The sequence below is a fragment of the Pseudorca crassidens genome, chromosome X, assembly GCF_039906515.1.
Source record: "Pseudorca crassidens isolate mPseCra1 chromosome X, mPseCra1.hap1, whole genome shotgun sequence".
Lineage (NCBI taxonomy): Eukaryota > Metazoa > Chordata > Mammalia > Artiodactyla > Delphinidae > Pseudorca > Pseudorca crassidens.
The window spans coordinates 96999802-97024137 of NC_090317.1; the positions used below are offsets into that span (position 1 = coordinate 96999802).

The 24336-nt window shown below is 45.2% G+C and overlaps 1 long non-coding RNA gene, 1 other non-coding gene and 1 pseudogene across 2 annotated transcripts in view; 1 reads left to right on the forward strand and 2 right to left on the reverse strand.

Annotated features, from left to right (window-relative positions):
• Positions 1-24336, reverse strand: part of LOC137217641 (uncharacterized) — a 54435-nt gene that overhangs the window by 19824 nt on the left and 10275 nt on the right. The window lies entirely within an intron of this gene.
• On the reverse strand, positions 2507-6274 carry LOC137216491 (BTB/POZ domain-containing protein KCTD2 pseudogene; annotated as a pseudogene).
• Positions 16693-16794, forward strand: LOC137217737 (U6 spliceosomal RNA). Its single transcript, XR_010940237.1, has one exon. It is a non-coding gene; the product is annotated as a U6 spliceosomal RNA (small nuclear RNA).

Here is a 24336-nt window from a genome sequence, read left to right on the forward strand (position 1 = left end):
TTTTAAATCGTTGACCATTAGATAGGCTAATATTGTCATTTTAATTTGTGTTTATTTAATTAGGAATTACATTGAGCATCTTATCATATGTCTATTAGTCACTTATATTTCTCTTTCTGTAAATTACCCATTCCTGACCTTTGCCCATTTTCTGTTGGGTTACTAGTCTTTGTTCTCATTGATTAGTAAGAGCTCTTTGTATATTCAGGAAATTAGCCTATAGTCTGCCATGTGTATTTCAAAGTTTTTTTTTTTTTTTGGTATGTATTTATCTTTTGTCATTATGGTATTTTTGTTTACACAGACATTTAAAATTTCATATTGATCAAAACTACCAGTTTTGGGACTTCCCTGGTGGCGCAGTGGTTAAGAATCCACCTGCCAGTGTAGGGGACACGGGTTCGAGCCCTGGTCCGAGAAGATCCCACATGCCACGGAGCAACTAAGCCCGTGCGCCACAACTATTGAGCCTGCACTCTAGAGCCCGCGAGCCACAACTACTGAGCCTGTGCGCCTAGAGCCCGCGCTCTACAACAAGAGAAGCCACCGCAATGAGAAGCCCACGCACCGCAATGAAGAATAGCCCCTGCTCGCCGCAACTAGAGAAAGCCCACGTGCAGCAACGGAGAACCAACGTAGCCAAAAACAAATAAATAAATAAATAAAAATTTTTTAAAACTACCAGTTTTTTTGTTTTGTGAATTCTGGGTTTAGGAACTTGTTTTAAATGGCTTTTCCCAATGAAAATATTTTTTTAAATCACCCATGTTTCTTTCTAAAACTTTTATATTCCTTCACTCTTAGAGGATCTTCCTCTCTTCAAAGGACAGGATTCGTGTTACTAAAAATCTGTTTCTTGCAGAAAGTGGGTGGATAAATATTGAACTGAACTCTTATTTTGCACTTCAACTGCCCCTGCCCTCCCCCCCCACACACACACACACACATGCATGTTGGGCTCTGAAACCCTTTTCCTAAATTCACTCAATTCTTTCTCCAGGAAAATATCATTACTGGCCTAATTACAGATATTCACTCAGAAGAAATCGATCTGGGTCAGCAGGAGCTGTTTCTGCCTCCTTTCCAAATCTTGTTTCCTGCACACAGATACCATAATTATAGGACTGAGTTGAGCTGATGGAACCACCACAAAACTGGCAAGATAAAAGGAAGATCAAAAAAATTGAGTGGCTACTTTGCATTCCCTTTTTCCTAGGATTGAGAACTTCAGAAATCCACAAACTAAACACCTATGATACCTACATTTAAAGTAAAAGAAGCAAGAGTGAGTGGAACTGTATATTCTCATATGTACATAAAAACGACATAGCTTTCTGGCTTAAACCTGAACAACAGTTTGCTCATTGAATTAGGTAAGATTCTTCATTTCTGTTTTCATTCATTTGTCTCTTAAGCACAGACTTCCAATACATACAATGAATCCTATCTGGATGTTCATTTCATCTCCATATTTTGGGAATCTAAAACCTAGAGTATTCCTAGGAAAATCCTTGTATATATGCACGAGGATATGTGAGTAAAAATAGTCTTGGTAGCATTGTTTATAAGTGCTCCAAACTGGAAACACCCCAAGTGTTCACCAACAGCAGAAATAATATGTAAGTTGTGTAATATTCATACCATGGAATACTATACAGCAGTGGGAGTGAACAAATAGAGCCACATGCCACAAGAGAGTGTTTGGAGCCCTCACAAAATATATACAGTATAACTGATTTCTCTAAATTCAAGCACAGGCAAAGCTAAACCACATTGTTTTAAAATGCATACATGAGAGGTCAAAATATAAGAAAAAGCATGGAAGTGATTACTAAAAAATCAGGAGAGGGATTATTTCTTGAGGACAGAAGACAATGATCAGGAGGGAGGGATACCTGGGGATTTCGAAGATGGGGGTGATGTCCTATTCCTTGATCTGGGTGTTTTTGACGTGTGTTCCCTTTAGAAACATTTGTTAAATTGCACGTGTAGGTTTTAGGCACTTCTCTGTTTTTTTACTTCAACGTGAAAAAAGTTTATTAAAGTTTTTTTTAAAACCCTAGCCCGGCTTTTGTATTTTTATTTGCTAAATCTGGCCACAGTATACTGTCCAGGACAATAGTACAAAAGGAGGCCCCTACAACATATGCCTGAAGACTAAGTTATACACCCAACTAGCAAACTGTTCAATAAAACATGTTCTAGGGCTTCCCTGGTGGTGCGGTGGTTGAGAGTCCGCCTGCCGATGCAGGGGACGCAGGTTTGTGCCCCGGTCCAAGCCGTGGCCGCTGAGCCTGCGCGTCCGGAGCCTGTGCTCCGCAACGGGAGAGGCCACAACAGTGAGAGGCCCGCGTACCGCAAAAAAAAAAAAAAAAACATGTTCTATTCTCCTATCTTGACAAATACACCCTCACAATGACAAAGTTGATAAATATATATATGTAAAGCTATGATATTTTCTTTTCTGTTTCATGTCTTTATTGACCAGAGAGGGAAAAAAAAAGGGTCACAGCATTTCAGACTTTATTCAAACACACAAATGGTAACAAAGGGCACCCACAAGTGACAGGCATGGTCCCTAAGGCCTGGCTCAAAGGCCATGCTGGAGGTGTGGATGACTTCTCAGCCCTACTCCCTCAGCATCTCTGTCCCTTCCTCCTCTGCACCTCACGGACACCCCTGAGATCAGTTAAAATTGTGCAGAAACTAAGTTACTCTAGAGGAGGTTGGGCCCTGCCTCACTGCCAAGAAAGCGCAGGTTCTGAGGAGAAGATGGAAGCGGGCTTCGGGGTCGTCGCTCAGGAGACGCCAGGCTGCTCCCTGGGTCTGGCCTGCATCACCCACGGCCTCGGACCTGGGCAGGGAAGGAAGCAGGGAGACACTCCCCACGTGGCAGCCCTGGGCAGCTGGAGAGCGTGGGTCACTGGTCATGTGATACCCCCCAGCCCATGGCCAGACCTCTGCCTGAAGTTACTCCCCCGGAGGGAGAAGGCTTTCAAGAAAAAAACACCAACTAGGTTCAAAATACTTTTCCAGAAACCTTAAGAAATGAATCACTCTCAGATTCCTGGAGCATTGGAACAACTGAAATTGTCATGGGGTTGCTGGGAGGAGGGAAACTTGGTGAAAGGCAGCCCTCTAGTTCCTCAGATCACTTAGCAAGGGGCTCAGCAGTCTTTTCGCCGGCTCCACCGTGGACCTCTGAGAAGCATGATGAAAGAAACAATGCATCCTGAGGAGCTGGCCCACACCTCCTTCTTGCTGGCTTGGGACCAGAGGCTGACCACCAGGTGAGCCCCAGAGAGCAAATCTGATTGGGCACGAGGCCCCACATGCAGCTGCTTTCCCTCCTTTCAGTCCGACGGTTCTTATTCAGATCGGCCAAAGAGCACCTCGCCCACAGTTCTGTCCTACTTAGGGCAGCTTTTCCTTGACTCACTCAAAATCTTTTTTTTTTCCCTGAAAGATGACAGGATGGACATCTGTCACCTTTCTGAAGGCGTGACTGTTTTTATCGTAGGTAGAAGTTCCTCTAACATTTTACAACTGTAAAAATCCTGGGCTCGGGCCAGACTTCCGAGGTGCTGACGTGCACGTTCACGTTTGTGCGCAGACATGGCGTGTCAGCAGACGCCCTGGATACACACTTCTACCCTACTCTACACAGACACATGAGGGCAACGTGCGAATCCTGGAGAAGGGTTAGGCCACCTGGGCAGGGGCAGGTCACAGGCTCAGACGACATCTGGCTTAGTCGATAGTCATTTCCAAAACACCATGACCCCAGACCCACGCAGTAAGCAGCTGAGCTGTGGAGCGGAGAGAACCTCAGCTTTGAAGGCGCCCAGGAGCCATGGGCTTGAGGGGGCTTTTATGGATGGAGCATTCCCCACGGGCACCTCCCCCTCCTCCAGACCATCTGCCACCCTAAGAAAGTCACCCGGGGCAAAGTCAGGACTCTCTGGCCCCTTTGCGTTCCATGACTGCTCATGGAGACTAAAAAGCTTAGAGAGTCCAGTTACGAGCTCCGAGGGCACAGCCCAAAGGAGGGCTTTCCTCCTCTGGGTCCAACAGCGTTGGATCCTCGACGTCTTGGCACTCCTCAGAAAGAAGTGGTGGTGAGGGCTAGGTCAGAGATGGGGGAGTCCTCAGACTGCCCAGCAAACCCACACACACTATGGGGGATGGTGCGGGGCTCACTGACACCGCCCAGGTCGGAAACCAAGAAGAGACACAAATATCGCACTTTCGGTCAAGGCATTTCCAAGAGACGATCACAAAAATGATACCACTTTTGGATACTACAACATAACACATTTGGCAACTTTCAAAGAAAAGAGCCGTCCCCACCCCAAGCCATCGAGGGTCTAAAGTCCCTTTACCCTCAGCCCCATTTTAAAAAGTCAGGGAAGGAAGATGGGCCAATGCAGGGCAAGAAAAGGCTGCAGAAGCAGTTAATCAACTACCTAAAGCGCCTAATAGTCTGTCTGTCTCATTCAGCGCAGGATGCCGCCTGCCTCAAACCTCTTCTTGGGGAGAAAGCAAGCTATCTGGGGGGTCCAGGCTGCTGGAGACAAACGACGCAAAGCTGAACATGGTAGCAGCTGGGTGCCCCGAATCCAGAGCTGCGATCCCCAGTCTCCAACCACAACCAAGGACACCCTATCCTCCCCCTCCTCCAAGAGGCTTTGTTCATAGGAATGTGAGGTACTCTGGCAACTCTATCCAAACCTCAGTTCAACAACCTGAAGCTAGAACCCTCTGCATCTGCTGCATTATTTTGGGGTGCATGGGCTGGGAAAGATGGTGTTACAGGGCTTCCCTGGTGGCGCAGTGGTTGAGAGTCTGCCTGCCGATGCAGGGGACACGGGTTCGTGCCCCGGTCCGGGAAGATCCCACGTGCCGCGGAGCGGCTGGGCCCGTGAGCCATGGCCGCTGAGCCTGTGCGTCCGGAGCCTGTGCTCCGCAACGGGAGAGGCCACAACAGTGAGAGGCCCGCGTACCACAAAAAAAAAAAAAAAAAAAAAAGATGGTGTTACAAAGCGGCTGCCAACGTCCGACATGGCCCACTCAGGTGGAAACATGGCACAGCGCAAGGAAAAACCTCTTCGTTTGCTCCAGCTTCCTTGAAGCACAGCGTATGTGCAAAGACCTAGGCCTTCCTCTTCCCCTCCCCCTAGCCCTAGATCAGCTCCAGCTGGGAACCCGGCCCAGCTGCTCTTGTAAAGATTTGTTATAACACTGGCTAAGAAAACAGAAGCAGGTTCTGAAAAGGTATTCTGCAGCCGGAAGCGACCTCTGTCTTCCGGTTCCTGTGGGGGGGGGGGGCTGGGGTTCCTTTGGTTTTGACCAGAACACTTCTCCACCGGGGGGGGCCAGGCTCAGCTTTGCTTTGCAGTAGTTCGGTTACTGTACAGGAGCAAGATTTAACTTCACAGAGGTGCTCTGCTGGGTTGCTCTCTCGTCGGTTAGGACTCCGGACTTTACATCCGATATCCTCTCTCCTGAAGAATCTTTGCCTTCTCGCTCGGCTCAATGACAATGCCATTGGTAGAATTATTTAATTCTCTGGAGACAACACAGAGGAATTCTGCCTGATCCTCATTTCCATAGTTATAGGAAGATCCGATGCTGATTAGCTGTTCGAATTTCCAACCGTCAGACATAGTGGACACCATCTGCGTGAGCGCCTCGTCTTGGCACTGCAGGACTCTGTACACGTGCTTCACGGGGCCCTGTGAAGTTCTGTTCTCGTTGTCCCGTATCCTTTCCTTAACAAGTCGCACGAGAGACGCAACGTTGTAAAACTCCGCTTCCTCCAGCCACACCTTCTTCTTCCAACTCCTTCGTAATGATGAGCTTCCCAGGGCGAAGGTAGTTCAGGGTAGGACCAAAGTAGGTAGTGTCCCTGTCAATCAGATAGGCCCCTGTCTCGTCCTTGTCTGAGTCCAGCTCCGGGTCCTCCTGGCAGCAGAGGCGGCAGAGAAAAGACTTGGGCTCCCGGCCTAGGGTCGGCCTGGTGGTCACGAAGTAGGTGCCGCCCACGTTCAGCCGGACCCAGCGGGCGGCTCCACCGGCCCCTGCCCGCGCGGGCGGTCCGGGACCCGGCTCCAGCGACTGCGCGGCGGCGGTGGGCTGGCGGCCGTGCCCGCGGGGCGTCGGGCCAGCGGGGCGAGGGCTGGGGGGCTCGCGACCTGGGCCGCCCCCGTCGCCCAGCCCACTCCCGCCACCCCCTCCCAGCCCCGCCATCGCCGGGTCCAGTTACAGCTCCGCCATCTTGGGCCGCCGCCGCCGCCGCCGCCGCCGCCGCCGCCGCCGCCGCCGCCGCCGCCGCCGCCGCCGCCGCCGCCGCCGCCGCCGCCGCCGCCGCCGCCGCCGCCGCCGCCGCCGCCGCCGCCGCCGCCGCCGCCGCCGCCGCCGCCGCCGCCGCCGCCGCCGCCGCCGCCGCCGCCGCCCGCGCGCCTATGATATTTTTTGTATGACTGAAATTCAGTAAAACATCAAAGACTACTGAAGTCAGTTATGTTTGTGTGTGTCTGTATTTTGTGAGTTTGGAGGATTAATAAAATAAAGACATACATAATTCATACATTAGCATATATATATTGCTTAAATTTTATTTTATTGCCTGAGTTTACAAAGTCACAAATTATGCTACTATAATTAAAAATTTCACGTAACTTGTGTTCTGTTGATAGTAATTATCTAAAGAATTTTAAACAGAAGATGTGTGTTCGAAGAAATTCAGTCTCCCTCCTATGTATCTCTGACACCCACACTATGACCACACTCACAACACTTCTGACACCAGATATGTGTGGGTTTCCCCACAAAGCAATTCTCTGCAACACCAGCTGGGTGTCCTACAATTCAACTCAATTCTGACACTATCTACCTGGAGACAGAATTAGATTCCACAAGTTAAAGACTCAGTCCCACAAGACTGCCCCACCCTCACTTCAGACGCCAATTGCAAGCCCAGACTATTACCTGTACTTCTGACCATCCAGCTGTAAATCGGAAGTTCCCGTGACCCCCTCCTCGCGTTTGATTAACTTGCTAGGGTGACTCACAGAACTCAGAGAAACAGTTTACATACTGTTTACCAATTTATTATAAAAGGATATGATAAAAGATACAGATGAACTGGCAGATGGAAGAGATGTGTAGAGCAAAGTATGTGGGAAGAGGGTTGGAGCTTCCAGCCCTCCCTGGGTGAGTCACTCTCCCCAAATCTCCACATGTTCACCAACCCGGAAGCTCTCCAAACCTGGTACTTGCGGTACTTTTATGGAGGTTTCCTCACATAGGCATGGTTGATCATTAACTCCATTTCCAACCCCTCTCCCCTCTTTGGAGAATGGGGGATGAGACTGAAAATTCCAAGCTTCTAATCATGGCTTGGTCTTACTGGTGATCCAGCCCCCATTCAGGACCCCACCAAGAGCCACCTCAAAAGACACTGCTGTCACCCAGGAAATTCTAAGGGACTTAAGAGCTCTGTGTCAGGAACTGGGGCCAAAGATCAAATATTAGAACAAAAGATGCTCCTAGTGCTCTTATCAGTTAGGAAATTGCAAGGGTTTGGGGAGCTTGTGCCAGAAACCAGGGACAGAGACCAATATATGTTTTCTATTATCTCACAAGATGTAACTGCATTAAAATTGTATACATTTTTAATATATTTACATCAAATTTTAAAATTAAGGTAGATAGCAAAAATCAAAATATTAAAACATTTTCATATGTTTCAAAAACATTTTTCTTATAAAATATTAAAAATTGTGTATTAAAGTTAAATGGCAGGACTTCCCTGGTGGTGCAGTGGTTAAGAATCCGCCTGCCAATGCAGGGGACACGGGTTCGAGCCCTGGTCCAGGAAGATCCCACATGCCACGGAGCAGCTAAGCCCGCGAGCCACAACTACTGAGCCCACGTGCCACAACTACTGAAGCCCACGCACCTAGAGCCCTTGCTCCACAACAAGAGAAGCCACCGCAATGAGAAGCCCGTGAACCGCAACGAAGAGTAGCCCCCGCTCGCTGCAACTAGAGAAGGCCCACGCGCAGCAACGAAGACCTAACGCAGCCAAAAATAAATAAAATGGGGAAAAAAAAAAAGTTAAAAGGCAGTGGTTGCCAAGGGCTGGGGGGTCGGGGGATGGGGAGTTAGTGTTTAATGGGTACAGAGTTTCAATTTTGCAAGATGAAAGGAATTCTGGAGAGGGATAGCGATGATGATTGCAAAACAATATAAATATATTTAATACTGCTCAACTGTACACTTAAAAATAGTTAAGGTGGTAAATTTTATGTTATGTGCATTTTACCATAATAAAAACATTTTTAATTAAATGGGAAATATAATCAACAGACATCAAATTTTTATCTGAATTATTTAAATAAAGATGACATTTTAAGTTTTTGAAAATTTAATTCTTATTAAATATTTTATAACAGTAAAACAATATAAAAAATCTGGTATCACATTTCACACATTAGGTTGAGACCTACATATATACCAAATTAAGAGTAATATAAATTTTTTATATTATGTTTTAAAATATTGTTTATATTATTTATATGTTTTAAAATATTGTTCAATATTTGGCCAATGTTCCTGAGTTGCGATGTTGTGAAAATCACCTTAATTCTGTGAGTACCTCCAGAACCATGAATTGGGATTCTAAGAGAAGCAAGAAAATGGACACTTGGAACCACTGGGGCAATCGCTTATATTTGTGTGATATTCAGTGATGATGTCTTTTCTCTTACCAAGCACTTCAGTCCCTCTAGCCACTCTGAAATGCTCTCCACCTCTGGCGTCCTCAGCAGCCCAACCCACAAGTCTCCACAGCATGTGGCTCTGGTCACCTTTGGTTTGAAGGACACAAGATGCCTGAACACCAGTCAGTAATGGGAGTGGATGTTCAAGGTCACAGGCCAGACTGTGCCAATGCCGACTAGCTGATCCTAAGCTAAGAGGTGCCCATGTGCTTGTTAATAAGTGTGTTTTTATGACCTGTATGGCTCTCTGAAATGTGGAGCACATTTCAGAGGCAGGGGTCCCTCTAGCCCAGATCTAAGCATGGTACTGGCTCTGGGAACCTGATCAGATCAAAATGAATTCAAGAAGGAAGTAATCATCCAGACCCTTGGCAAGAGTAAGTTTGACAGGCTTTCCTCCAGTTCTACTAACATAAGGAAACAACCATGCTTTTGTAGGAAGTTCCATCACAGCTAAGTGAAATGTCAACCAGGCAACAGCTAGCCTGAAGCTAGGTAATAAGAAAGCCCCTCACTGAGGCCTTCCCTGTTTCCTTCCCTCCACCAGGTAGTGACAGAGGAGAAGCTGCTCCTTCTACAGTCCCTAACACCAGGGATGCCATTTCCCCCCCCTCCAATGGAAGTAAACTTCTCTCTTCAATTTGGGGTCAGTTTACAAAATATTCAAGTTTCAAATGCTGAGGCTAGAGGCTTGGCAGCTGGCCAGGAAGAGGCATGAGGCCAGAACTGAACTTTGCCCTTCCAGCGGACTGCCCTTCCACTCTGCCTGCCTTTTTCAGCAGTTGTCAAGTTCCCGGCGTCATCATGGTGTGCCCCATCACCCCAGGGCCCCCGCCCCCATGCTGGGGGCATTATAGAACCCTCCCTGCTATTCCAGTGTGGAGAAAAGGGAAGTTCCCTACACTTGGTGGGAATGTAAATTGGTGCAGCCATTATAGAAAACAGTCTGGTGGTTCCTTAAAAACTAAAAACCAGCAATTCCACTCCTGGGCATATATCCAGAGAAAGCTCTAATGCAAAAAGATACATTCACCCCAATGTCCATAGCAGCACTATTTACAATAGCCAAGACATGGAAGCAACCTAAATGTCCATCAACAGATGAACAAATAAAGAAGATGTGGTACATATATACGATGGAATACTACTCAGCCATAAAAAAGAATGAAATAATGCCATTTGCAGCAACGTGAATGGACCTAGAAGTTATCATCCTAAGTGAAGCAAGTCAGACAAAGACAAATATCATATGATATTACTTACATGTGGAATCTAAAAAATGCTACAAATGAACTTATTTACAAAACAGAAATAGACTCACAGACGTAGAAACAAAACTTATGGTTACCAAAGGGGAAAGGGGAGGGGAGGGATAAATTAAGAGCCTGGGATTAGCGTATACACACGACTCTATATAAAATAGATAGAAAATAAAGTATAAGTATAGTATAGCACAGGGAACTACATTCAATATCTTGTAATAAACCATAATGGAAAAGAATCTGAAAAAAGAATATATATATATATCTGAATCACTTTGCTGTACACTAGAAACTAACACAACATTGTAAATCAACTATACTTCAATTTAAAAAAAAGACTATATTCAATGTCCTGTGATAAGCCATAATGGAAAGAAATATGAAAAAGAATATATATATGTATAACAGAATCACTTTGCTGTACAGCAGAAATTAACACAACATTCTAAATCAACTATACTTCAATAAAAATAAAAACAAACACACAAAAAAGAACTGTCCCTGCTATTTCTTTGAGCAAGAAGCTGAGATCTTCGACCAATGCAAAATCTGCAGTAGACTTCTCACCTGGGGAGGCAGCTACTGGTCTTCTACCCGATGACTCCATGAAAGAGGTTGATTTTCATTATTATGCATTCTCACTAAGGCTTTTTTCCATGAATTTTTAAACATAAGCATTCGTACGTCACAAAAAAAATCTCAAAAATGATTCCATTTTAGAGCTCGCTAGGTTAGTTAGATGGAGTTGCCATCAGTTAAGAGAACACAGGAGGAAAAACATAACGTAGATGGGAAAGTGATGAGGCCAGTTTGAGACATGTGAGGCGGCACAGCCCTTGGAAGTCAGTGAAATGGCTAATGGGCGATTGGAGATTTAAGCTGAAACTCCAAGGAGAAGTCTGGGATACAAATACATCTATCATTCATGTCTACCGGTCAGATAAAATTTGGGGCCGAAGCATACTCATACCTTTATATTCCCACAGACAGCACAGCCCTTCAGTGACTGGGAAGGACAACTCCTAGGACTTATGTGATGTCACAAGGAGAAAAGCAGAGTTGCTGAGAAGAGTAGTTAGCTGAGGGAGCCGAAAATAGAGCTTTGTGGCAGAATCAGACCTCAGGTTTGCAGACTGCAGGTTTAACCCCAGGGAAGTGAGGGGCTTAAGATAAGGCGGAACACTAAAGACAACTTAGCAGAATCTCCTCAAAAGGTTAGAGGAATTGTCCCAGGTCACTCAGCAGAGCACCTTAGTTAATCAGTGATTCAATTCTGTCTCCCCAAATTCTGGTCCCAGCTTTCCTGTGAATCCCCTGGGTGGCTGTCTACGTCTTTGTCTTATCTTTCAAAGGAGTGAGTGGGCAACTGCTCTACCCTAGAGAATTAAGAAACGTGTAAATGAATATATTTAACCTATAAAATTTATTCCATTTCATTGGAATAATAACTAATTATCCTTTTTTTTTTTTTTTTTTTTTTTCGGTACGCGGGCCTCGCACTGTTGTGGCCTCTCCCGTTGCGGAGCACAGGCTCCGGACGCGCAGGCTCAGCGGCCATGGCTCACGGGCCCAGCCGCTCCGCGGCATGTGGGATCTTCCCGGACCGGGGCACGAACCCGCGTCCCCTGCATTTGCAGGCGGACTCTCAACCACTGCGCCACCAGGGAAGCCCTAATTATCCATTTTAAAAGCGTTTATTAATAGATGAGTCACAGGTATGAAATGTACAGCATGGGGAATGTAGTCAACAGCTATGTAATATCTTTGCATAGTGACAGATGGTAAAAGTAGACTTATCATGAAGATCATTCTGTAATGCGTAGAAATATCGAATCACTGTGTTGTGTACCAGGAACTAACATAGTGTTGTAGGTCAATTACATTTCAAAACCAAACAAACTCATAGAAAAAATGATCAGATTTCTGGTTACCAGAGGTGGAGTTGGGGGGAGGGAGAACTGGATGATGGTGGTCAAAAGGTGCACACTTCCAGTTATAAGTAAGTACTAGGGATGTAATGTACAACATGATTAATATAATTAACATTATATTATATATAATGTGTTATATATATGTTATATATTATGTATCATATATAATATATGTTATATATGAAAGTTATTAAGAGGAAATCCGAAGAGTTCTCATCACAAGGAAAAAATATTTTTTTCTTTTTCTTTTAATTTGTATCTATATGAGATGATAGATGTTCACTAAACTTATCGTGGTAATCATTTCATGAAGTATATAAGTCAAATCATCATGTTGTACACCTTAAACTTATCCAGTGCTGTATGTCAACATATCTCAATAAAACTAGAAGAAAATAAAATACAATACAATAAAATAGGGTTTGTTGCATAACTTGTGTACAGAATATTGAAATCATTTCATAGGTCGGAAGACTTAGTTGGAGGACAAAATAAACTAATCCCAAAACAATTCAGAGTTGTCACCTGTTCCTGACTTTCCTCATTCTCAACCATCATCCATTTGGCTTCATCCTGTGGTTTTGTTTTGTTTTTTTTCCCCAAAGAATAAAGCTTTGCTCTTCTCTCCCCAGCTTCCAGAATGGTGCCTGGCACATAGTAGACACTCAGCCAATAGTCACTGAATGACTGAATCAATCCTCTGAAAGTCTATTGGAATCAGATTCCTGATCAAAAAGAGTTACATCCTTCTCAACAACGGAAGTGTGTCTTTTCTCTTTTCTTTATAATTTTTTTTCAGATGACAAACGTCATTTGGAAAACTTGAAAATTTAGAAAAGTGGAGAATTTGGAAGCAGCAGAAAAGTTTTGAAGAGAAGAAATCCTGACATCTTACTACTCTGGGCTACCACAAAACAGTTGAAGGGTTTTAGGATTATAATTAATCAACTAATCTGTGGTCATAATTGAAATGTTAGAGATAGAGGCAAAAAGGGGAAAGGGAGGAAACTGTAGCATCCTCAGAGGAGAATGGGTGGTCCAGTGGTTAAGAATGCACCTTCCAATGCAGGGTACATGGTGGTCCAGTGGTTAAGAATGCACCTTCCAGGGCTTCCCTGGTGGCGCAGTGGTTGAGAGTCCGCCTGCCGATGCAGGGGACGCGGGTTCGTGCCCCGGTCCGGGAAGATCCCACATGCCGCGGAGCGGCTGGGCCCGTGAGCCATGGCCGCTGAGGCTGCGCGTCCGGAGCCTGTGCTCCGCAACGGGAGAGGCCACAGCGGTGAGAGGCCCACGTACCGCAAAAAAAAAAAAAAAAAAAAAGAATGCACCTTCCAATGCACGGTACGTGGGTGGTCCAGTGGTTAAGAATCCCTGGTGGTCCAGTGGTTAAGAATCCACCTTCCAATGCAGGGTACGTGGGTGGTCCAGTGGTTAAGAATCCCTGGTGGTCCAGTGGTTAAGAATCCACCTTCCAATGCAGGGTACGTGGGTTCAATCCCTGGTCGGGGAACTAGGATCCCACGTGCCATGGGACAACTAAGCCCGCATGCCGCAACTAGAGAAGATCTCGCGTGCCGCAACTAAGACCCAACACAGCCAAATAAATTTAAAATAAATAAATAAATAAATTTTCTTTTTTTTTTTTTTTTCAAAAAAGGAGAATGGCTCAGGTCTTGAGCTTTAAAGAAAGCAGTTTGCAGTTAGCAGTGCTTCTGGGACATTACTCTGAGCTGCCTGGGAGCCTGGGGCCAGGACAAGGTCTGGCCCTGAGGTAAGAAGATAGTTGGGACTTCCCTGGTGGTCCAGTGGGTAAGACTCTGTGCTCCCAATGCAGGGGGCCCAGGTTCAATCACAACTAAGACCCGGCGCAGCCAAAAAAATAAATAAGTATTTAAAAAAAAAAAGAAGACAGCCACAGGCCCCCATAGCACATGTCTATTTAAAATGTATACATCAGAATTTAAAGTCAAAATTATTTAAATCATACTGAAATTTTATTAATTTGAAAGTTTAATTAAATCTTGGTAACTGTTTTTATAAATACATAGCTTTTTGCATTATTAGTGTTCAATGCCCATTTTGGGCTCCATAGTAGAGAGCTGACATCAGGTTTCCTGCACATTACAAGTGTGTGTGTGTAGGTACCATGCATATTATAGATTTAAGAGTAATACGGGGCTTCCCTGGTGGTGCAGTGGTTACGAATCCGCTTGCCAATGCAGGGGACACGGGTTCGAGCCCTGGTCCGGGAAGATCCCACATGCCGCGGAGCAACTAAGCCCGTGCACAACTACTGAGCCTGCGCTCTAGAGCCTGCGAGCCACTACTGAGCCCGCGAGCCACAACTACTGAAGCCTAGAGCCTATGCTCTGCAACAGAGGGAAGCTACTGCAATGAGAAGCCCACGCACCGCAACGAAGAGTAGCCCCTGCTCGCCACAACTAGAGAAAGCCCACACGCAGCAACGAAGACCCAATGCAGCCAAAAATAAATAAATAAATTTATTTTTTAACAAAAAAGAGTAATACGAATTTTTTAATGTCTCATGGTGCTCCTAGCCACCATGTGGTACCTCTGGAACCACAAAGGCAAACAAGAATGCGGACGTGCAGCGTCAATGGGAAATTATACTTGATTATGTGTGAATCTCCTGCATTCATGCTCTCCGGAAGGAAGGGTTTGACAAATCAATTTGTCTTTTCTTTCACCTCAACTTTCTGCAGCTCAAATTCTCCCAGCCCTCTGAAGCAGTGGCCTCTCCAAGATCAGGGGAGGCACAGCCCACAGACCTTCACAGCATCCAGAAATAGTCGCCTTTTATTTTGAAAACACAGTGTAAGCCGCTGCGCAGAAGTATTTCCCTGGGGCCCGAACAGTTGTGAGTCACACCAGCTCCGGGCTCAGGGCTCTGCCAGCACTGACCACTGGATTCCAAGGCGGAGATGCCCACGCACTCTCTACCGTATGTATTCTGTATGTTCTTGTGGTATGTGGCACCCTCCAAAGAATGGAGCCCAGGGCCGGGCCCTCTCACCCAGGTTGCAGGGCAATATTGGATTAGGACCTCCCATTGCCTCCTGGGGCAGCCCAGCCCATGTTGTAGGCCTACACAGGACAGAACAGTAAAAGACTGTGACAAAAAAACACTTCCAGGCTCACCTGTGCTTCACAGGATACACTTTCATTTTTTGTGTTGATTCAATATTTTTATAGATTATACTCCATTTAAAGTTATTACAAAATAATGGTCAAATTTCCCTGTGCTGTACTATATATCCTCATTGCTTATTTATTTTATACATAGTAGTTTGCATCTCTTAATCTCCTACCCCTATCTTGCCCCCTGTCCCCCCCACAGGCTCCCTTTTGAAGCCACTTGCCAGATGCATTACCACGGGCAGAGATTGCCTGACCCACTGCAAGGCCGTTTTATGGGAAGACAAGCCCCGTCCCAGGCAGGCTCTACAGCAGCTTTTGTGGAGAGGGCTGGGTGCTTCCTGCACAACCTCACTGGAGCCAGCCAGAGCTGGGAATGAAGCCCAGGCACTGTGGCTGTGTGTGAGGTCCCCTGGCCCTGGGATGGGGTGGGGGGCACCAGGAGGGAGTTTCATGAGGACAGCTGGGCTTGCTCAGAGCCCAGTAGACCAGGCTGAGGAAACAGGAGTCACCACAGCCACGGAGAGCTAAGTATGCACCAGTCCCCCTCACAAGATCTCTGGGAAAAGACCATGGATGATCCGGTAAGGTGGTCATGTTTGCCATTTCTCCTTTTCACAGACCAAGTCTCCTCTGATAGAGGGCAGAGGAATGGGCCATGAATATGAATGGGCAACTTCCAGAAAAATGGAAACCCTACAGGACAAAATGGTTCAGGCCCTTCAACAGATAAACTGTAAAGAAAAGAAAGGGATGGGGGACTTCCCTGGTGGCGCAGTGGTTAAGAATCCACCTGCCAATGCAGGGGACCCAGGTTCCAGCCCTGGTCCGGGAAGATCCCACATGCCGCGGAGCAACTAAGCCCACGAGCCATAACTACTGAGCCCGCGTGCCGCAACTACTGAAGCCCGTGCACCTAGAGCCTGTGCTCCACAACAAGAGAAGCCACCACATTGAGAAGCCCGTGCACTGCAATGAAGAGTAGCCGCTGCTCACCGCAACTAGAGAAAGCCCGCGTGCAGCAACGAAGACCCAACACAGCCAAAAATAAATAAATTAAAACAAACAAACAAGTTATTTAAAAAAAGAAAAGAAAGGGATGGAAGGGGGGAAATAAGTTAAAAGTGACTTAGAAGACATTTAAATAAAAGTTTTTAAAAGGCAAGCTAGTGCTCACTTCGGCAACACATACACTAAAATTGGAACGTGGGCTTCCCTGGTGGCGCAGTGGTTAAGAATCCGCCTGCCAATGCAGGGGACCCGGGTCCGAGCCCTGGTCCGGGTAGATCCCACATGACGCGGAGCAACTAAGCCCGTGTGCCACAACTACTGAGCCTGAGCTCTAGAGCCCGCGAACCACGGCTACTGAAGCCCGTGCACCTAGAGCCCGTTGTCTGCAACAAGAGAAGCCACCGCAATGAGAAGCCCGCGCACCACAACAAAGAGTAGCCCCCTCTCGCTGCAACTAGAGAAAACCAGCACGCAGCAACGAAGACTCAACACAGCCTAAATAAATAAATAAGTAAATTTATTAAAACATAAATAAAAAAATAAGAAATAAAAAAACATAAATAAAATAAAATTGGAACGATACCGAGAAGATTAGCATGGCCCCTACACAAGGATGACGCACAAATTCATGAAGCATTCCATATTTTTGTGGGAATGTAAACTGGTACAACCACTATGGAGAACAGCATGGAAGTTCCTTAAAAAACTAAAAATAGAACTACCATATGACACAGCAATCCCACTCCTGGGCATATATCTGGAGCAAACCATAATTCAAAAAGCTGTATGCACCCCAATGTTCATTGCAGCACTATTTACAATAGCCAAGACATGGAAGCAACCTAAACATCCATCAACAAATGAATGGATAAAGAAGATGTGGTACATATATACAATGGAATATTACTCAGCCATTAAAAAGAATGAAATAATGCCATTTGCAGCAACGTGGATGGACCTAGAGATTATCATACTAAGTGAAGTAAGTCAGAGAAAGACAAATATCATGTGATATCACTTATATGTGGAATCTAAAAAATGCCACATGAACTTATTTACAAAACAGAAACAGACTCACAGACTTTGAAAGCAAACTTATGGTTACCAAAGGGGAAACATGGGGGGAGGGATAAATTAGGAACTTGAGATTAACATATATACGCTCCTATATATAAGATAGATAACCAACAAGGACTACTGTATGGCACAGAGAACTCTACTCAATATTCTGTAATAACCTATATATGTAAAGAATCTGAAAAAGAATGATTATGTGTATAACTGAATCACTTTGCGGTACACCTGAAACTAACACAAGATTGTAAATCAACTATACTCCAATAAAAAATGTTTTTTAAAAGACAAGCTAAACTTACTGTAGGGATGCAAAATTGGTTGATAAAACACTTGTTTTTTTGTGACTAACATAAAAGTCAGGATCATGGTTACTTCTGGGCAAGGGAGGGGGCTATGATTGGGATGGGAAACATGAAGTGGTTTCTAGGGTACCTGGCAAAGCTCTATTTCTTGACCTAGGTGGTAGTTAAAAGGATGCTCGGCTTAAAATAATTCATTGTCATACATTTGCTTTGCTTGTGTCTGTGTTTTATTTTATAATAAAGAGGGTGTGAAAAATAAAAAGTTTGCTATATAATCTACAAGGACTTCATTTTGCTGTTCTTAGGACCCAGAAACCCTCAGTATAGTTCTTAAAATTCCCAATTCTCTGGTATCTGTTGCGGTCACACCATTCATACGGTTGTTTTCCAGATGTTGAGCATATGTCCTGGCTATTCTGGGACAACCGTGATTTTAAATAGTCTATCTGCATGTCACTGCAAATCATCATTTCCCCCTAAATTCCAAGATCTTGATGAATTATAGCTACATGAACCGAATCATTAAGCATTGTTTGAGATCGTGGGGCTGAAAAAAAGAAAAAAAAAAAAACGCCACCTCACAATTATTTACAAAGTTGAGCTCACAGTGACCCATGTTCTGTTGAGGGAAGATTGTGTGTGCAGCACATTCTGGTCAGAATGCCTGTGGGCGAGGGGAACAGTTCCCTGAGCAATGTCCTCCTCCTTGAGGTACAGTGATTGGCATTCAGGGGACCAAGGATGGTAGACACATTTCTTCTGAAGTAGGAAGAGCCAGAGGGTGGGCCTGGTTCAACAACCATTGGGGCCAAGGATGGGAAAGTAAGGTGAGCAGGCAAGTCTCTAGGTTAGAAGCAGAGATAGAACAGGGGCAAGACCAGGGGGCAGGACATGGACAGGGCAAGAGTAGGTATGTGTGTGGAAGTGGTGGCTTTCCTTTCTGGCCATCCATCTTATGGGGTGTGCTAAGATGACCTGGTTTATGGGCGGCCCCATCCCTCTGCCATCTCCCCACTAGGCAGCTGGGTAGGGCAAGGAAGAATTGAGCTTCTCCAAATTTGTCTAAGGAAAGATCTTTGCCTTTTCCTGAGAAGAAAATCAGGTTTCCTCTGGTGCTTCTGATCCACCTCCTCTTCCCACAGTACATATCAACTAGAGCTAGCCAAGGTCTCTGCCACAACCCAGTACTTCCTCCCCCGTGTCCTCCTGCTTCCCATCTCTAGTGGGCAGGCTGTTGTGGTGGGAGGTATGGTAATCCCCAGAACCTGTGACTATGTCACCTTATGTGGCAAAAAGGACTTTACACATGTGACCAAGTTCAGGATCTCGCGATGGGGAAATCAGTCAGGATTATCCAGCTGGACCCAGTGTGATCACAAGGGTCCTTCTAAGAGGGAGGCAAGAGGGTCAGAGCTAGAGAAGGTGATGTGATGATGGAAGCAGAAGTGAGAAAGAGAGAGAGAGACATTGAGAGAAAGATTGGAAGATGCTACGCTGAAGGCTTTGAAGATGGAGGGAGGGGCCGTGAGCTAAAGAATGCAGGCAGCCTGTAGCCGGAAAAGGCAAGGAAATGTATTCTCCCCTAGAGGCTCCTGAAGGAACGCAGCCAACACCTTGATGTCTGGACTTCTAACCTTCCAAACTTTAAGATGATAAATGGGTATTGTTTTAAGTCACTAAGTTTGCGGTCATTTGTTACAGCAGCGATAGGAAACTCATAGGGGGAGGAAACGGGGCAGGCTCTCGATGAGCCAGCTGAGGCAGGGAGTGGTAGAAGATGCTGTGGGGTGCCTAGAGAGGGGCCACCGACAGTGGAATTCCACGGGGCTGAGGAAACCTGTGAGCCTGCATGGGTGGAGAAAGTGGGCTTTAGCTTTTCAACAGGGACAGCTGAAGCAGTGGGAGGGAGGAGAGTCTTGGGTTGTTTTCTCTGATTGTCCGCATGGAGCCCAATGTCTGTTGGCCCATGCCATATTTCCCTTTTGCCCTCATTGTAGGGTATCCCTTTGGCCTCCCTTAAAGCTGACAGGCACTGTGTCCTACCAGGGCAAGGAGAAGCCTTGCTAGATATTAACGGGCAGCTGGCATTATGAGTTAGTTTCAGAGGCAGTAGGGATGAAAGCTCTAGTGATCAAGGAATGGAATGTTCTGGATAGAGGGAGGTGAATTGACAGGTTACCTGTTAGCTGGATGATGAGTTAGCATAGGGCCACATGAGTCATTCAGTTCGGCTGCCAGGAATGAATCGGAAAGCTGCGGTGACTCTTGCCCAGTGACAGGAACTCTGGAAGCTTCAGTTCCCTCAGCTGTGAAATGGGCTGAACATACTATCTACCTCACAGGGCTGTAACTAGGCTTAAGGAGCTAATCCATGGGAAATAGTGCAGTGTCAGCACACAGAAAGCACTCAAGGAAGTTTATAATTATGTAACACTGTAGCCTCAATTGGAAATCAGGGAGAGGGTGGCCTGTGGAGGTGGAAAGGCCCTTTGGTAAACAGGGCAAAGGGAGGTCTGTTGACTGCAGGTAGTGAGGTGTATCAGATCACGCCGTAACATGGATGGATGGGGCACAACCATCAGGAAGTCCAACAGGATGCTCGGTAATCAGGAAGTGGATGTCAAAGCCTGTCCTCGGCAGGGACGCATGCATGGTGGGGGGTTGGGGGGTAACATGACACACCCTGAAAAGCAGGCCTCGGGACCTGACAGTCACCTCATCCCTACCCCTGTAACATGGGGCATGACTCTACCGTGGTGAGGAGTGGCCAGGAAGTCCAGGGGTCCATCCTGGGGCCAGGCCAGAGCAGGACCCCTGCAGGATGCAGCTAGAACAGAAAGAGCTGGTGGCAAGGCCAAGTTTGGTGAGCCCGGTGAGCGCCAGGCCTGAGGTAGCTGAGATCATTCAAGGAGACCAAAGGGTAAGAGGAGGACTGGACCTGAGAGGGAAAATGCAGCACCAGGAGCTGGAGTGCCAAGGGGCAAAGTCCAGTGGGAGGCTGGGAAGCACTGGGCAACTCCTCACCAGCTGAAGGCCTGGGCCCCCAGGGGAATGCTCCATGGCTGTCCGTGGCGGGCTGTGCCTGAATCAGTTGGCCTAACTTTGTCAACCGTTCCAGGCTGTTTGAAGAGTCTGGGGAAACCTTCAAGGAAATATTTAAATGCAGTTTTTTGTTTCAGTGTCAAAATGAGTGCAAAAGACATGAGAAGAAGACGTAGTTTTAAAAATGTTGACCTTGTACCATCTATACTCAGTGGAAAAGTGGCATGAATGTTTTTTACAGTGGGAAATCTGACTTCACAAACACAGCCAAAGAACCATCAGTTCCCTACCCGTTCTGCAGCTTCTATTATGTCTGTGAAGAAAATTTTCATGAAATTATTCTATTAAAATGGAAGAGTATTTTTATAGTCAAATAAACAGTTGTCATTTAAGTGGAGCACCCCATTACCTAACAGAGCCATGATTTCAGATTGTACTAAACATCAATTTTCACATATTTAAAACCAATATTTTATCAGCACTAACAAAAAGTGGAACAATTGTAGAAGAGTTTTCTTCCAAAGCCTCAATTTTTTTTTTCTTCTTTTTTTGGCCACACCTCGAGGTATGCAGAACTTCCCTGGGGTTGAACCCACGCCCCCTGCAGTGGAAGCGGGGAATCTTAACCACTGGACCACCAGTGAAGTCCCCCAAAGACTCTTAAGAATTAGCCAGTGGGAGACTTCCCTGGTGGTCCAGCGGTTAAGAATCCGCCTTGCAATGCAGCGGATGCAGGTTTGGTCCCTGGTTGGGGAACTAGGATCCCACATGCCGCAGGGCAACTAAGCCTGCGCGCCACAACTAGAGAGAAGCCCACGCGCTGCAATGAAAGATCCCGTGTGCTGCAACTAAGACCCGATGCAGCCAAAAAATAAATAATTAATTAGGGAAAAAAGAAAAGAATTAGCCAGTGGTATTGAGTGAAACGTTATCTCTTAGAAAGATTTCTCTAAATTCAAACAAAAAGTTGTTCCTATCATTACTAAAATTTTTTATGAAAACACTATAGTTAATGTGAAAGCCCCTGAACTTTACATTCTACTGTGGTAGTTAACTGAGTGATTACATAAATACTGTCATTGTTATGAGCCATAAAGAACATGCTACTGAGATTGCTGGCACATCTGCTCAAAGTATAAATACTGACTTTGGAGAAGCAAAACTTACAAAGTTACAGTAGGGTTTAGAAGAAAGAAAAACTTCTGAAATTTTGTAGTTCCTAGAAATGAAATTTCAGGAGACAATTGCTAAGGACAGTAGAGGCAAATCTTGAGACCATCTATTGTTTATTCTAATTCAATAGGGGGGAAAGCGCCCTGAATAGGATTATCTGAAAAAAGCATGAAGTCTTTTAAAAATCCCTCTTCCTTCTATATCATAGTGTGTCTCATCTTTCTTTATTTCTCAATGAGAACAGTAGTTAAACATTATCAGGAATGGTTGGATGGTCCTAAAAGTATTCATCACAAGAAAACACAAATATTGGTCCTTTCACTTCTAGGGAAGTGAGATTGTTTTGTTGATTATCCATTTTGAGGGATCTGAAAAGTAATTGACCATTGAAACTGTAAAACCTCTCCTAAGAATTCAAATTAATTATTCAGAGTCAGGTCAAGAAATGTTTGAAAGTTTAAAGAAGAATAAATAATGGTTGAGCAGACTGAGTTCCTCAAACAAGTACATGCAGACATGAAAATTGCGGGAGATAATTATTAATAACAGCTTAGACAACTACCCACTAATCAATGTTCCTAACCTGTATGATCCTGTTGTAAAGTCCATAGAACCAAGTACTAAGTTTTTCTTGTTTAAGAGGAATACCCAATACCTAGAAGAGTGCTTAGAACTTAGTAGAGCCTCAATAAATATTCATGGAATTTTAAAAAATAGGTGAATAAAAAATCAAGGCAATTATAAACTCCAGGAAAAAATGGTGTGGCAGAAATTATCCGCAGTAGCCATCCCTCCTTCTTTGTTAATAGAACTCTGACTTCGTTTAAGTATAGGTCAGTTTCATCTACTTCAGGAGTGTTGGGACTCCTCCTGTCCCCCAGAAGGAGAATACTGATTAGTCAAGGCCAATCATGGTCATTTATCCCCTTTGATGGTGACTGGTTTACAAATAAACACGTGACACAACACTGGTCAATGAGACCCAAGAAGAAGTCTGCTGTGAAGTTTCCAAGAAAGTTCTCACACTTAAGAAAAAGACAAGGAGACAGGACATCCTCTCTTCAATCCAATTGACGCTCTGTGATCCTTGCAGCTGCTGCAGCCCCCCTGTGACCATGACGAGACCAGCCAGAGGACCAAAGCCAACAATTAGCAGAAAGATGGAAAAGGCTTGGAACTTTGCTGCCACTGTTGAGTCAGTGGCTAAATTAGGCAACCCTGGAATTCCCTAGCTCTGGACTTCTTTTACAAGATGACAAACCTCACTATTGTTTAAGCCACGTTAAGTTGAGTCTTCTGCCACTTGTGGAAAAAAACAGCCCAACAGGCTTATGCTATTGGTTGGCTACTCATTCCTCATCTCCTTTTTCATTATAGAAAGTGAAAATGCTTTCCCAGCTTCCCTTGCAGCTGGGAGCTCATGCGACCTCGTTTTGACCCATGAGATATAAAGGGAAGTCCACTTGGAGTTCTGGGAAAGGAATTACCTCCCCTCCAAACAAAATAAAAGACAGAGGCATGGGAGGGGAATTTTCTTTCTCTTCCTGAATGACGCAGTTAGAGCTGTGTCAACCACCTTGTGGCTATTATGAGCAAAACTGAATATGAAAACCAGGACACAGGATTGCAGAATGGAAAGAGGGAAGGGACTGGGTTCTGATGACACTGCCAAGCCTCTGAACCAACCTTTGGCCTTCCTGCTTTACACACATTAAGAAAGTAAGAAAGAGACTTATGGTTTAAACCACTGTTTTGTTTTGTTTGTTTGTTTGTTTGGTTGGGTTTTTTTGGCCGTGTGGCGTGGCTTGTGGGATCTTAGTTCCCCGGCCAGCGATGGAACCCATGTCCCCTACAGTGGAAGCGTGGAGTCTTAACCACTGGACCACCAGGGAAGTCTCTAGCCACTGTTGGTGAGATGGGTTTTCTGTTACTTGCAGCTTAGAGCATCCTTACTGATATAGCCACATTTATAGAGCTGTTGAGTCAGAAAGAAAGTGTGGCTGTGGAGCTCAATCTAGCTCAGCAGTGAATGTTTGCCTGGCCATAATAACAGAAATGCTGACTTGTTTTAACCAAAAAATGTAATATAGCCCTGTTGGGGGGAGCAGAGGGAGGGGGAAAATGGGATCAGGGTATCTGAAAAGGTCCAGTTTTCATCACCATGATGGGAAGTCCACAGATAATGTCTAAACTTAGAAAATAAAACATAGTGGTTTAAGTGTATTAACTAGTAATATGGAGAGATATATCACGAGGAAGAGAGAAAAGGGCTGAAAATATCTGCTTTGGAAGAAAAGTGAAGGAAGTAGGGAAGGCTGGGGCAGGGTGATTGCCCTGATTTATTATGAGCCTTTCAGTTCTACTTGACTCTTTAAGAAATGAACACATATTCTCTGATAAAATCTTAATTTCAAATCAAATAATATCCAAAAATGTTAGATTTGGAGACAAATTTTACTACTTAAACCATGCCAAAGAGAAATAAACTAACAAAATGAGTGACTACATGAGAGGTTACTCATGTAGTATCATTTAATAATCACAAAAATGGATGGAAGTCACAAAGACAAGGCTGTTAGGGATGTATGGTGATGCG